Source organism: Perognathus longimembris, chromosome 15, assembly GCF_023159225.1.
Source record: "Perognathus longimembris pacificus isolate PPM17 chromosome 15, ASM2315922v1, whole genome shotgun sequence".
Classification (NCBI taxonomy): Eukaryota; Metazoa; Chordata; class Mammalia; order Rodentia; family Heteromyidae; genus Perognathus; species Perognathus longimembris.
The window spans coordinates 2,937,826-2,953,803 of record NC_063175.1 but is presented as its reverse complement, the minus strand read 5'-3'; the positions used below and the strand labels follow the sequence as shown (position 1 = coordinate 2,953,803).

Sequence of the window (15,978 nt, the reverse complement as noted above, 5' to 3'; positions counted from 1 at the left end):
AGTGCTCTACATCACTGGCCATAAAAGAAATGCAAATCAAAAGAACATTGAGATTCCATCTCACCCCAGTAAGAATGTCCTATATCAAGAAACCTAGCAATAACAAATGTTGGAGGGGATGTGGCCAAAAGGGAACGCTACTTCATTGTTGGTGGGAATGTAAACTGGTTCAGCCTCTCTGGAAAGTGGTATGGATATTCCTCAGAAGGCTAAACATAGAGCTCCCCTATGACCCAGCAGCCCCACTTTTGGGCACCTACCCAAAAGACCACAAACAAGAACACACTAAAACCACCAGCACAACAATGTTCATTGCAGAACAATTTGTCATAGCTAGAATATGGAACCAACCCAGATGCCCCTCAGTAGACATATGGATCAGGAAAATGTGGTACACATACACAATGGAATTTTATGTCTCTGTCCCAGAGCTTCTTTTTCTCAAGGCTAGCTAGCACTCTTATCACTTGAGCCACAATGCCACTACTGGCTTTTTCTATTTATGTGGTAGTAAGGAATCAGGATTTTATGCATACTCTACCACTAAGTCACATTCTCAGCCCAAAAATTGCACATTTTCAAACAAAGTAAGCATGGGTCATTCTGGGATTTTAGAAGGACGACTGTCTGTAGGTGACATCTGTAGTGGTACCCCCAAACATCCCCAGACCCACGTTGGATTTCAGTTACAGATGTAGGAGCGGTTTCTACACGGTTTTGGACTTACCTTTTGATGAAGGAACCTACCTCAATAAGTTCCCCTTTGGTGTTGTTTTCAAGGTCATGGGAGCCCCTAGCTCTGTAGGAAGGATACCCTCTACCAATAGGTCCAGGCTAGCAAGTGGAAAGTTCTGGGAAGCAGTACTCCTTTTTAAGCAGTTGCTGGTCTTGAAATCAAGTCCCATGAGCCCCCAAGAGCAATCATACCTCTATGTTGGATTTTCTTCCCTCTCATTCTTCCTGCTCTCATTCATTCCTTGCTTGCTGGGGTCACCTCACAAACTACGTGCAGCCAATTGTTTGTCTCGGTACTAGCTTTGGGTATGAGGAGTGAATCTGCAAAGAAGATCCTCAAGATGCGATTCTGGAACTGGATCATTTCTCCTTAGTGCCAGAACGAGAACACCCATTTCTCCTAATTCCTACGACTCACCTGTGGTGGACTGTGCTGAGATGCAATTGTTACCTGGCTGCTCTGTCTCTGGTTGATACATAGGGGAAAGGATTTGGGGTGGGCTAGTATTCATTCGCAGCTTGCAAGCCTTGAAAAACTAAAAGTGTAAGGTACATCAGCCAACCAAGGACTTTACCCACGGTGAAGGCAGAACCCTTCTTGGCAGTCTTTCTTTCCACAGGGCAAGTGTGCTGATAATTAGACTCCAAGTATAAATGTAAGAATGGAGGAGCAGCACAGGAGATAAAAGACACAGCACCAGTGTCCTTGCCGAACTGAGAGCCTGAGAGCAGAGAAGTGTAACTCCTGACACTGAAATTCAGCTTAGTCACTAAAAGAAGATTCACTACAGGTGAATTCTTCTACAGGTTTTTCTTTTTCACCATCGGGCATGGGAGCATCTGGCCTCTCAAGAAGATCTGGATCTAGTCCTTCTGATATCATTTTGTTTCTTATTGCCATCACTGGAACACCCACTTGAACCATTTTGAGATATCTGGCATATCTTGGATCCTTGACTACAATTAAGATATTTTCTGATGATACTTCACTTTCCTGTGGTCCAGAGTCTTATGTAATGTTCTGCTGTGATATCTCCGAGGGAGTTTCATAATGTGCTTCATTTGTGACATTAGGGACACTTACAGGAGATACTTCGAATGTGACGTCATCTAAGCCTGGGATAGAGGACAACTTTGCATCTAAAATATTGAGTGTTGTTTCAATTTGTTGGATTCGAAGAGAAAGGTCTGAAAGTTTCTCCTCACAAACTGTAGAAAAGCGGTTGAGGAACTGTACAGTGTTCACCACAAATTGGTTTAGAAATGCCACCGTTCTTTTCTGTTGAATAGCTGGCACCTTGGTCAGGTCTATGCCTGACCCCATGAGCAGAAGCCCGTCTTCATCCATCTCGTCAGCGGTTGGGGGACCCAGGGGTCACCCACAAACCCATCTCAAATAAAACCTGCCAACCCAGTTACAGCTCCCTAGCGCTTCCTCAAGTCCCCACCTCTCAAGAAATACAGTTCTTTTTCTACTTAATGTCTAGTTAGCACCACTGTTGTATTTGTTTACCTTTTCTGTGCCTCCCTTCCCTCCCAAAGACAAATAAACTAGCAAACAAGATAAAAGGAAAAGAAAACAAAACCAGCAACAACAACAACTTAAAAGTCTCTTGTTTCCTCTTCTTGTAGTTTGTTTCATAAAATATTATTTTATATGATCATATGCACATTACTGTTGAGCCTTTGTGATTCGCTCCTTTGCATATCCTCCTTTGGTATCAATATGTGGATGTCTAGAGTCCCATATCGTGTGTGTGTGTGTGTGTGTGTGTGTGTGTGTGTGATTCAATGTGTTACAAATTTAGAGGCACATTGTAGCTATTACAAATGAGGGAAACCATGCTGCCTATGTTTCTTTGGATCTGGCTTACTTCACTTAATGTAATTTTTACATGTCTTTCCTTTTCTTTACAAATGGTAAAATATCGTTCTTGCTGATGGAAGCATAGAATTTCATTGTGTATATATCACATTTTCTTGTTCTATTTGTCCACTGCGGGGCATCTGGGTTGATTCCATAACTTGGCTGTAGAAAACAATGCTGTGATGAACATGGTTGTGCTGGTTGCTCTAAAGTGGCATTTTTTGTGTTCTATTGGATAAATGCTCAGGAATGAGATTTCTGGATCATAGTCAAGCTCTATGTTTAATCTTTTGAGGCACTTCCACACTGCTTTCCAGAGTGGTTAGACAAGTTTACACTCCTACCAACAGTAGCAGAGTTCCATGGAATGGAAGACCCAGAAATAAGTCCCCAAAACAAAGAGCTATCTAATATTTGACAAGGGAGCAAAAAACACAGGTTAGAAGAAAGACAACATCTTCAACAAATAGTACTGTCAAAACAGGCTATCCACATCAGAAAACTGAAGGTAGGCCCTAATATATTGTTTTGCACCAGAATCAATTCTCAATTGATCAAAGACCTCAATGTAAAGCCAGACACCATGAAAATATTCCAGGAAGGGGCAGAGGAAACACCAGGCCTTTTATGCAAGAGTCAAAACTTTCTATGTGAAGATTCAGAATCACAAGAAATCAAAGAAAGATGGGATAAATGGGATTGCATCAAACCGAAGAGATTCTGCATGGCAAAAGACATAGTTAACAAGTTATATAGAAAGTCCACAGAATTGGAGAAGACTTTTATTAGCTATTCAGACAAGGGCCTCATACCTAAAATATACTCAGATCTGGAAAAATTCCTCCCCCCCAAAAAACCCCCTCAAAAACAAAACAAAAACCCAACCAATAAATGGGCTAAAGACTTATAGAAAGACTTCTCAGAGAAAGAGTAAGAATGGTCAATAGACACATGGAGAGATGTTCATCATCTCTGGCCATAAACGAAATGCAAATCAAAACATTGAAATTCCACCTCACCCCAGTTAGAATGGACATTATCAAGAAAACTAATAATAACAATTGCTGGTGGGGATTTTTTTTAACCTTTGTAAAATAAGGCAGATAGATAGTAAGGAAATGGAAAGACTTGGAAAAAAATCATACTAAGTAAAGTGAGCCAGACCCAAAGAAACATAGGCTCTATTGTTTCCCTCATTTGTAATAATTAGTATATGTCTAGAATAGTCATAGCAGAGGATTACAATAGCTCAGTAACTGTTTGCAAATGATCATATAAGATGGGGCTAAGCGAAACAAACCTCAAGATATGTTGTTATTTTTAATGTACTATGCAAAATTATTTGTTTTCTCTTTTGTTTGTCTTTCCTATGGTTTATCCCCTGTTGTCACTGTGTTTGATTTTAGCACCCTGGTTACTATACACATTTATCTGAATTAGGGAAGGGAAGGGGAACATCAAAATGGTGAGACAGAGGTCAAAGGGTGAACCAATGCAATAGCGATACTCACAAGACAATATGTTGGAAGTGAACTGTTCAACTTGGGGGGAGAGTTGGGGGGGAGAAAATGGGATAAAAATGAGTGAGGGGTAAAACATTTGACTAGAAATGTACTCACCCATCTACATCACCTTGACAATAAAATTAAATTAAGAAATAAGGCAGTTAGATGAGGTATGAAGAAGATCCCTAATATCTCTTCTGTCTTGAGTTTATGGGACTCTAAGAAGAAAAATACCTACAAAAACAAAGACCTACTCACTGTTTAAGTCCAAATTAGGACTTTTTGTGAAGGCCAGGAATGACGCATTTTTTCCATTTCTTTAATGTCAAAGGGCTGTACAGAGGGGTTACGGTTTCATATGTAAGACAGTACACACATTTCTTATCCAACTTGTTACCTCCTCCCTCATTTTTCTCCCATCTTCCCCCTCTCCATTTTCTTCCCCTGCCTTGAATTGTGCAGTTGGCTTAAATTATATAGTTTTGTAAATATTGCTATTGCCTCGGTTTGGTTTATCTTTTTTTATCCTTTGTCTCTCGATTTTGGTATTCCTTTTTCCCTTCTCTAGTTCATATATATATATACAATATCCAGGGTACCAAAATCAGTTACAGTGACATTAGGGGTAAAACCACAGGAAAGAAAGAAAAAAGAAAAAGGGCATAATTTCACATGGTATGTTGAAAATAACAACAGTGATAAACCACTTGTTTCCATAACTGGGAGTTCATTTTGCTTAGCATCATCTTATGTGTTCATTTGGGCATAGCTATTGAACTATTGTGATCTCTTGTAGGATTATCCTAGATGTGTACAAATTATTTCCTAGACCATAGAGTCTATGTTTCTTTGGGTCTGGCTCATTTCACTTAGTATGATTTTTCCAAGTCAGGAAGGATGCTTTTGTGTTATTATTTTATTTGAGGTTAGCTATAATAGTCTCTGTCTTTGAAGAGACTCAAAGTCAGACACTGGGTAGGAGAAAAGATAATTCTCCATCTTTTCTCTGCAGGCTCTCATCATACTAGCTTAACACATTCTCTCTCCAAGGTGGAAACTTACTTTGTACTATTGTAAAAATGTTGATGCTCTGTTATCACTTTGTGACTTATTTTTGGCAGTATTGGGGTTTGAACTCAGGGCCTTGTGCTTGCTAGGCAAGTGCACTACCACCACCTCCAGGCTGATGCTCTATTATTATGTTATTATTATTTATTTTTAATGAGGTATTCTACATACATTGATCATCATCCCAACATCACTATGCTGAAGTTGGGCCAGGTTTCATAAACATCTCCATCTTGCAGAGACTTGAAGCAGAGAACCAGAGAGTAATAAATTGTCAATGTCACTGGGCAAGTTTGTACCAACTCAAGGCCAAATCTCAGGTCAAGAAGTACTCTTTTGCATTATGAAACTAAAGCCAGAACTATTCATATTCTTGCCAGAATCTCACAGTCTGGGACAATGGATTGTTTAGAAGCACTTATACAGATGTTTCTGCAATTCATGGAGTGACAGGAATATCACAAAACTTTGAAGATTTTCAATGATACATAGAATTGAGAGAACAGAGCCTCTTGAATTTGAGCTTTGTGGGATAAGTACCCTCTTCCTTTTCTCCATTCAGATTATGTGAAAGTAGTGGCCCAATATAGGTATTTTACCTGAGTTGCAATAAAATTCCTTCCTTTGAATTTCTAGTAAAAAAGGTGATGGCTGGGTGGTAGTGGCTCCTGTATTTCTCCCAGTTACTTAGGAGGCTAAAAATGGGAGGATCATGGTTTGAGTCCAGCTGGAAAGAATTGATGAGATCCACTCCCTACCTCTCAAGAGTAACTTACCCCAGTGACATGTGCTTGTCACTAACATTGGCAGGAGCACAGTTCTAGTCCAACCCAAGCAGAAAAGTCCTCTAGACTCTTTCTGCAAAGATGTTGGGCATGATTGAATGTATCTATCATCTCTGTCATCGTAGCTATATAAACAGAGCACGATCTAGTTACACATCCAGGCAGAAAGAGAGATCCTGTTTCAACAATAATGATGAAAACAAGGGCTGAAGTCATGGCCTAGCATATTTGAGTCCCTGCATTCAAATCTCAGTACTGCCAAAAAGAAAAGGTGAATATGTGCAATAATTAGTGGAGATTATCAACTCAATCTGTCCCTCAATTGAGAACAGAAATGACAAGGACAGATAAAAACTATAGATAATTATTAATCCATGGAGAATTTAAAAGAGTTCCAAGTCAAAGTGTGGCTAAGCAGGATGCTTATTGCAGCATAGGGAACATAAAGAAAACAGGATGATTTCTACATCAAAATTCTAATTTAGAATATAGTTGAATTCAGGTCTATTTCCTTAATGGACTTACTTTGAATTAAGTCCATCCTGGTAAAATTGGAGCTAAAAATGGAGGCATATCATACAGAACTCCAGATTAGGTACATAGAAATTACAGTGTTGATCCATGACTCTTTTCCTGGAAAAGCTGAATATACAATCCTATCTATCTATCTATCTATCTATCTATCTATCTATTTATCTATGTATGTATCTATCTATTGATCTATCTATCATCTATCTGCTAAATTGCTTATTGATTCCTTTAAAATTCTATGATTTTTGATAACAAGGCCAATCATGTCCCATTGACTAGAATGTTGAGAGAACTAAGTGCAGGCAGTATAATGGATGCAGTTTCATCTTTGAGTTTGGGCCCTGGAGGTAGCATACTTAGTGCAGGAGATGCAGGCATATGCTATGTAGCTCTGTTTCTAGCTGGAGCACCAATCCTGTGTAGACTTTGCCTGGCAAGGGAACAGAACTCCAGAGAGACTGCAGCTGTTAGGGTAGAGACTTCAGCACATAAAGTTCATGTTAGTGCTGCTCAGACCAGCAGCAGGCAGATAAAAGCTCTCCCAAGAGTCAGAAGGTAAATAAAGCAGGCCATAAGCACTTCCCCCTTCAAAGCATATTCTAATGAGACAAAGTTTCAGTGTAAATCAACAGGTAAAGAATGCTGACTTCCTTATACCAAGACTATCATACTAGAGGTATCAGAAACAGGTGTAAAACAAAACAGCACAGAGAGATTCTGCCATGCCAAGGAACATGGTTCCAATGAACCCCCATGAGGCTGTGAGATATATTAGTCACCCAAGCTGTGTTTACCAGTGTTTTTTCAGAAGACTTGAATGTCAGTTTCAGAAACTCATTGCTTACTGTTTACACTTATTTGGAGTTTTTGGTCTATGAGTTATGGCTTGAGTCATTCTCAGTGGGCACTTTTGACCTACTCATGGTTCTTAGCTAAAGAACCACTCTAAGGATTGCTTTATTTAGATTCTCAGATCAAATAAACCTTCTCTATTATTAATATTTGTGAAGAGTCTGACATTTAATGAAAGTTGCATTAACAGGGCAAATTTCTATTTCAGTAGCAATTTATACCTCACTATTCTCTCAGAGATACTGGTTAGCATACTTTTTATATAGTGATTTTGGAATTATAGGCACTCAGAATTGTAAAATAATACAAATTTCATTGCAAAAACTGTTACTATCCTACATTTTTTTACAAGAACTACTATAGTGGTAGTTCTACCCATGTAACTCATTGTCCAATGGATCTGTCTTTATCGTCCTCATCTTGCACATCACATTTATGTAGTAATGACAGCACACTACTTCTGGCTCATGCTCACATTTGCACACTGGTTATTGTCTCTTACTTGGTTTATATTTATCCCTCTGGAGTAACAGGTGTGCCTGTGCTTTCCAAATTGTTCAGGACAAAGCTTCTAACAAGCATCATTCCTTCTTCTCTCAGTCTTTCTGTCCTCAACTGGTTGAGTTGGTCCTCTTCTAAGCTCTCACTGAACTAGATGCAAATCGCTAGCAAGTGCATTCTACTTATTTGTCTGTTTCCTCCAATAGACTCCAAGCTCCTTCAAGGTAGAAGATGTATATTTCTTACTAATATTTAGGCTTTCCATTGCCTCAACTCCCATTCAGGCAATGAATTGATACAGGGGCTCTACATCTCACTAGCTCCTTAAAGATGTACTCCAAGTTCAGTGGTCAGGGTTGGTCAGCAGGAAGCTAATGAGCTCTTTCTTTGATAGCAGAATGCTGGAGGAGAGGCCATATCAGCAGGCAAAGGTCAGTCCACCACTCTGCAATCTTGTTCTGCCACAGACTCATTGTCAGTGTGTCATCAGACAATATTTGACCTGGCCAAATTCCAATCATCAACATATCTTTTCACATGCTGACAAAAGGTTGCTTCAGTAGGTCATCCAATTACTGAATACGTAGTCTCTGAGAAGCACTAATTATGTCTGAAGTCTTTTATGGCTTGGAGCTTTCCATGAACCACACAAAGATTTTTCATTGCTTTATCCAAGAGGTTTATCACATAACCTGGGTTAGTATCATTCACCTCAAAAATGTCTAGAATTAAAATGATAACCTCCTAGATTCTAGCAACTACAAGGACATTATATGAGAAAATAAAAAAACCTCAAGGAAATAGGAAAAGTTCAAGTTGAGGTTATAAAGAATTTATTTGGATGTTTTGTTAATAAAAACCAGAGAAATTGAAGAAGGGTTGATAGAGGAAATTTTTCACATGCCCTGAGAGAGGGAATACTTTCATTTTGTTTCTTAATTTTTTTTCTCTCACAAGGGATATGTGTGTGTGTGTGTGTAGAAAAGTGGAGATTTTTCTTAAAAATATGTGCTTTGTAAATATGCCAGTCATCGTTCTTGAGGTTGTTAAATACACTGGAGAGCCAATTCAATGAGGTTTGTGCTGTCTAATGAAATACATAGGCATTTCTTTTCTTTTCTTTTTCTTTCTTTCTTTTTCTTTTTTGGCCATTCCTGGGGCTTGCACCCAGGGCCTGAGAACTGTTCTTGGCTTCTTTTTGCTCAAGGCTAACACTCTGCCAACTTGAGTCACAGTGCCACTTCTGGGCTTTTCTATGTATATGTGGTACTGAGGCTTCAGGTACACGAAGCGAGCACTCTTGCCACTAGGCCATATTCACAGTCCGCATTTCTTATTTTTAGACATCCCCTCATCTTAGGTCTAGTCATTTACTGTGCTGTTAGTGATTCAAGTGTGGACTTCCCCAAAGTAGGCAAGGTTGATCAAAGTTTGATGGAGAGTTAGGCAGTCAATTTAATGTGTGTTTAAAAATCCATGTCATGGTGTGTTGATTTTTCACATCTTTCCTTTACCATCCTACCAGTTTTATTTCCTGTCCTCCCTCCAGTAAGTATTTTCTACTCTGCCAGACTTATTATTTTGTCCCCATTATCCTGAGAAATTCCTGTTTTCATTTCTGTCAGGTTTTTTTTTCTCATTCTTTGCCTGCAACTAGTCTCTTCTTTCCATTTCTACATTATTCATTCATATCTGGTCATTCATTAGGTTGTAGCTCTCTACCAAGACCTTGGTCTGTCTGTCTGTTCCTCTCTTGGATTATATTGGGGTTTAAACTCAGAGACTTGCCTTGTATGTACTCTACTACTTGAACCTAGCCTCCATTCCTTTTTGCTTATTATTTAGGATAATTTTTTTCTCCAAGGCCCACATTGGACTATTATCTTCTTACTTCCAGTTCCTTGAGTAGCTGGGAATAAATGTAGGAGGCACATGCCCAACTTTTCAAGATGATGTCTCAGTAACTTTTGCCTAGGTTGTTGTCTTTCTCCCAAGTGTCTCGGATAAAAACCCGAGCCATCATATCCAGATCTGTCTTCTGTGATTTCCCAACTATGTTCATTTTTTTTTTATTCTCAAGCTACTCCCTTACAAAATAATTTTATGAGTGGTTGCAGGAGTATATATTAGACTTGACAAATCTTTGTAGCTATTTCTGTCCATGAGAGTCTTACTCTAAATTACCTTTTTAACCAAACAGTGAGCTTTATAAAGGATATGATTTATTGCTGGCGAGCCACACAAGATGTGTAGACGAGTGCAAAGCACATCAATGTCTAAGAAGCACAGTTCAAGCAGCTGAAAAGAGTCAAAATGGAAATCTATGTAGCCTAATAAGATACCTATCTTCTAAGGAGAAGACATATTTGGTATGAAATCATTTGAACTGAATTAATAAAGTTTACATTGCTAATATACCTAAACTTTAATGCAAAGAGGATGAGAAAATGGCTTTTATAATGGAGTTACAAGCAAAATTCTCACTAGCAGCCTACATAGTGTACCTGAATTTCAAAAGTTATCATATTAGATTATGCATACTCTGTTTGCTCTTCACATCTTCAAATCTTTCACCTCTTAAATTAATCACAGCATCATAAAACCTAAACTCTTGAACTAGCAATCACCCTGCATTTGACTGTGCCCACTTCACTACTTCTTCTGAAAAGGAAGGAAAGAATGAAAAGGCCACAGGGCAAGACACAATAGGAGAGAGTACCACCTGGAGGATAGATAAGTTATAAAATAAGACAGGTTAGTTCTTCATTACTGCCTTTGGAAACTGACTTTGTCTTTTTAGTCATGATTGAGATTTAAGATGCTCAACAGTAAATGGGTTGATTGGCTCTTCTGAAGCATATCCATATATATATCATATATGTGTTTATGGATACATATATATGTATACTTATAATAAATATATCGCTGTTTCCAAGGGAGTTTGCATGTTATTGAAATAGAGCCAAATCATTAGTTTAGTCTAAGACTGTATACTGCAGAATGTGGAGCATTCTAATAGCCTTTAGGTCATGTTTGCTTTTCTCAGGTATATAAGTATTCACATTATCTTTTAATGAAAAACATAATCTATCAGTTTGTTTCTACCATCACAATTAGTTTTTCTCAGAGTCCTTGTGTGGCTCCACCTGAAATTCCTTTTTTTATTATTTAAAAAAATTTCTTTCTTTATTTATTTTCAAAGTGATGTATAGAGGGGTTACAGTTTCATACGTAAGGCAGTGAGTACATTTCTTATCCAATTTGTTACTTCCTCCCTCATTCACACACTCCCGCCTAACCCTTCCCTATTTCCCTTGTACAGTTGTACAGTTGGTTTACAGCATATAGGTATTGCTGTTGCATTGGTTTGTCTTTTATCCTTTGTCTCTCCATTTTGATATTCCCTTTCCTTTCCCTAGTTCCAATAAACATATATACAATATCCAGGGTACCAAAATCAATTACAGTGAAATCAAGGGTAAAATCATGGGGAAGAAAGACAAAAGAAAAAGGCATAATTTCACATGGTATATTGAAAATAACAACAACAATGATAAACCACTTGTTGGACTCAGCTTGCTGTGTCTCTGGGTTGAGCCTGCTTCAGGTATTAGCAATGCCACCAACCACATGCCTGGATCTCTTGCCCAATGGCATGATGGTACAAATCCACAGGCAGGGGAATTAATTCCAGGTTTGTATTAACCAATGGGAGGAAGCCAGTTATAAAAACCTCCGCTTGTCTGGGGCCCTACCACTTCAAATGTGCCCTATCTCATTTGCTCTTGCTGGGTTGGACCTGGTTAACATCTGGACCTGTGGACTTCTCTTTCTGTTTTGATTCTGTCTGGAGACATCCAAGTGGATGAACATATGGCCTGCCAGCAATTGGCTGTGCTTCATCATAGTTCCTTGGGAAGCAGTTAAGCCCAGCAACAATTCACACTGCATTACTTACTTATCATCCATCTACTGCTACTCACCACAATCCCTATTCTTGTTTCTGATTTTGTATGCCCGAAATAAATCTTCAGAGCTTCATCTGACGTCAGGCTAGTTTTCTAGAGAAACTTGGCTACAATGATATAACAATGACTCGTTTATATGCTTGTCCTCGAGAGTCTGTAAACCCCTTGAAAACAGAAACCATGTCAAACTTTCCTTTTATATTACCTAGTATTTGATATAAAATAGAGCATAGGCCTGAGCCCCTATAAAAGACTTCATAAAAACAAAGAGAATCAGTCAGATGCTGATGGCTCACACCTGTAATCCTAGCTACTCAGGGGCCTGAGATCTGAGCCAGCCCTGGCAGGAGTCTTTGTAAGTCTTATCTCTAGTTAGTAACAACAACAACAACAAAGCGAAAAGTAATAGTTGTGGCTCAACAGTAGTAGAGCACTAGTCTTGAGCACAAAAGTGCAGGAAGAGTCTCCAGACCCCGAGTTTAAGCACTAGAACTGTCACCAAAACTTGGAGAGGGAAACATTGAATTTTTTGTATCCTTCAAAGGATCCTTCAAATTTGATTATTACAAGTTTTAATTTTGTTAGCTAATACTGTCAAATCATGGAGAAAGTAAGGAAAAGAAAGCTTTAACTAACTTTTAAAGGCCTGTAGGGTATTTTTTTTGGCCATTTTGTAATTACTACTGGGAAGGGAATTTCCATTAAAAATAAATCTATATGATCTGTACAATACATTAAAAAATGTTAGAAGTTGGCTGTCTCTGAAAGGTGAAGGATTAATAAATATTAACAACTTTGACAGGAAATGAAGGCAGAAAACCCATTACTTCTGTAATAAGATGCCTAAATAAGGTCAGCTTGGGAATTAAGCAAAGCTCAGTACCTTCTGTTGAATTTGAAATAACCACAGATGGTGAACATTCATCCCATTTAGTACTTTTTTGGTATCTAGCTCAAATAAAGATCTTTAGTATTTCCCTGATTGGATTAGTGGTGGTGAGAGAAATCCTGCACTTATAGGTAAGAGAATGTCAGGATTGTAACCCAGGGTGATTTGCAGTAGAGAATATATCACTCTCATAAAATCTAGCATGAGCTCCACATGCTGTATTCAAGTGTGAGCAATGTATTTTTTTCACTCAGGACATTTTATTAGCCTTTGGATAGAAACAGGGTTCTATTTGCCAGGTAGGATGATCCCATCTTACTTCTGCTGGAACCAGCGCATGGCCTCCTCTTTGCTGATTCTGTGTTTGGCCCCAATGCAGCCTGTCCTGTGCTTCTTGTCTACGATGCTGAACCCTGGCCAGTCCAGCACCACATTGAAGTCCAGGCCATAGATGTCAATGCTTGGGTCGTTTTTAATGCCCAGATGGAGGTGTTCCTGGATCCCCAAACCAAAGTTTCCAGTATCTGAGAAGTTATTTTTCTTAATTCATATTCCTGCACCTTCAGAACTTTCTCCAGAATTTCTTCTACCTTAGCATGGACTGTGCAGTGGACAGCAATCTTTTCATTTCTCCTGATACCAAAGGCTCTGACAGTGTATCTAGCTTTGGAAAACACTGGGGTCTTCCCTGTGAGCTGCTCCAACACCTTCGCTGCCTGGGTCAGTCTCCACTCTCCCCAACACAGATGTTGAGGCAGAGCTTGAGAATTTGAAGCTCTCGCATGGGGTTCTCCTTTTCACCTTGATCCTGCACCATGATAGAGACAGGAAAAAAGGAAGGTGCATTTTTAAACTACTTATATTTATATCCAAATGCTGACTACTTCTCCCTTTCATTCCTAGTTCTGTTTCCAAGTTTTTGTTTATATTTACTGAAGAGGGTTCCAGATCAATAGCTAATAGCAATAATAGCCTAAAAGTAGCTTAGTGGTAGAGGGCTTGCCTAGCATGCATGAAGCCCTAGTTTCAATTTCTCAGTACCACATGCACAGAAAAAGCCAGAAGTAGCGCTGTGGCTCAAGAGCACTAGCCTTGAGTAAAAGAAGCTCAGGGAGAGTGCCCAGGCCCTGAGTTCAGGCCCCAGAACCAGCCAAAAAAAAAAAAAAGAAAGAAAGAAAGAAAGAAAGGAAGGAAGGAAGGAAGGAAGGAAGGAAGGATTCCCTTCCTGTGGTTTTACCCCCCATCACTGTATCTCATCTTAGTACCCTGGATACTGTTGATACGGGTATTTGAACTAGGGAAGGGAAAGGGAATACCAAAATTAAGAGATGAAGATAAAAAAACAAACGATTCCAAAACAATACTTACAAAACCATTTGGTGTAAACCAATTGTACAAGTCATGGGGGGAGAGGGTAATGGGGAGGGGGGAGGCGTGGGCTGGGGATGAGGGAGGTGGTAACAAGTTGAACAAGAAATGTATTCACTGCCTTTCATATGAAAATGTAACCCCTCTCTACTTCATTTAATAAAGGGAAAAAAAGAAAGAAGAAAACACAGCACTTAAGAGAATATGTGTGGAACCTGTTCTAAATTTCAGTCTCAAGTTTAAGCATGTCAGGAACTCTGTTTATATATAATTATATAATTATTATATATTAATTTTCTAAAATATGCATATTGCTTTCTTCAAATAGTTATATAAAAATTTTCCATTTAGCATGTCAATTCATGTATGCATTGCATCTTTTTTTATAGTTTTTTTCCAGAGCTGAGGACCGAACTCGGGGCCTTTCGCTTGCTCTTCTGCTGAGCCAGATCCTCAGCCCTTGCAATGCATCTTAATGAGAGTTACTCCTTCCAACCCCTCTCCCATCTATCTTATCTTACCCATTTCTTCAAATTTCCTCAAGAGTGGTCCAGTTGGGATCTAAAAGGAATAAAAGGCATCAGTTAAAACAAAAATTGGACCAGAAGTCTTGCAGGTTCTCTCACTTATGTTGACAATAGTTTGTCTTCTAGAACAGGTATATTTACTCCCAGGCATAGACCAGACACTGTGTCTTCTGCAGTTTGCTGCAGCCCCAAAGCCCCTGTCCTGTTGGCCATGCCATACTCTTAGGTTCAGTTATAGGATTCTTATTGTTTCTTATTAGATGCCAGGAGTCACTGGTGACTGTGCTTACCATTTACTTTCACCCACTAGATTCTTGTTTTAGTGTAAAAACTCAATGTCTTGGCAAAAAAGAGGAAAGAGTGCAGTAGGGCTTGGCCCCTGGGATAGTCAGTGTTCTCCAGGATGAAGGAGAAAATTGAGTCATCATAGATGCTGCCTGTATTGGAGGGTGTTTGCTAGACTGTCAGTGCATTCAGTATGATTCTGAGTTTACTAATAAAGCCAGTCTCTGTCCAAGATAATACCACAGTGTACCTCTTGAAATCTTGTCATTTGTTTTTCACCTTTCACTTTATTTTTGAAAAGTATAATGAAAAAACCATAGAGGCATTTTGCCTTAACATTTTTAATACTTTATCTATTTATTTTTATTGTCAAAATTATGTGCAGAGGGATTGAGGGATTACAGTTTCATATGTAAGGCAGTGAGTACATTTCTTATCCAACTTGTTGGCCTTAACTTTTTTTTTTTGAAAATGCTCGGTATCTTGACAGTTGGTCATTTATTTCTAATTTTAAAAATATATGTGCATCTTACAGAAAACTACAGTGCTATGTAATATACTTTCTAAGCACCTTCTGTTACTTGTAAAGATATGCTCATCAGTAACCTGAATATAGGTAATTTGAGAAGGTATGTTGAAAAGCACACTTTTTCCACATTATTGAAAATATGACATCAGTGACTACTTACATAAAGTAGGTAAACTGTTTCATTAAGGAGCTTCTCATTTTGTTCCTTTTCTTCTGTTGATTCCTTGGGCTTGAGCTCAGGGTCTGTGTGTTGTGCCTGAGCTTCTTTGCTCAAGGCTAACACTCTACCCCTTGAGCCATCGTTTCCACAGCTGACTGTGCATAGGGACTGACTAGCCAAACTGAGTTTGGGTCTCTAGGTGGCTTTTCTGGTTCTAGTTCATCATAGTTAAATTTACACTAACGGTTGAGTCATAGTCATAGGTCTTATGTACATAATAAACAAGCAGGATATAATACCCCACACAGCTATATTCTTTCCTTTTTGTATTCCCACATGACATTGAAGGGCTGACTATCTACAGAAGGATTTCTCACATGAAACATGTTCTTGTGGATTCTCATCACT

General features: G+C 38.8%; 2 pseudogenes; both read right to left on the bottom strand.

The window, feature by feature from the left end:
- Positions 1–1,498: 1,498 nt before the first annotated feature.
- Positions 1,499–2,180, bottom strand: LOC125363964 (annotated as a pseudogene).
- A 10,809-nt stretch (positions 2,181–12,989) lies between these two features.
- On the bottom strand, positions 12,990–13,520 carry LOC125363965 (annotated as a pseudogene).
- Between the last annotated feature and the right edge of the window lie 2,458 nt (positions 13,521–15,978).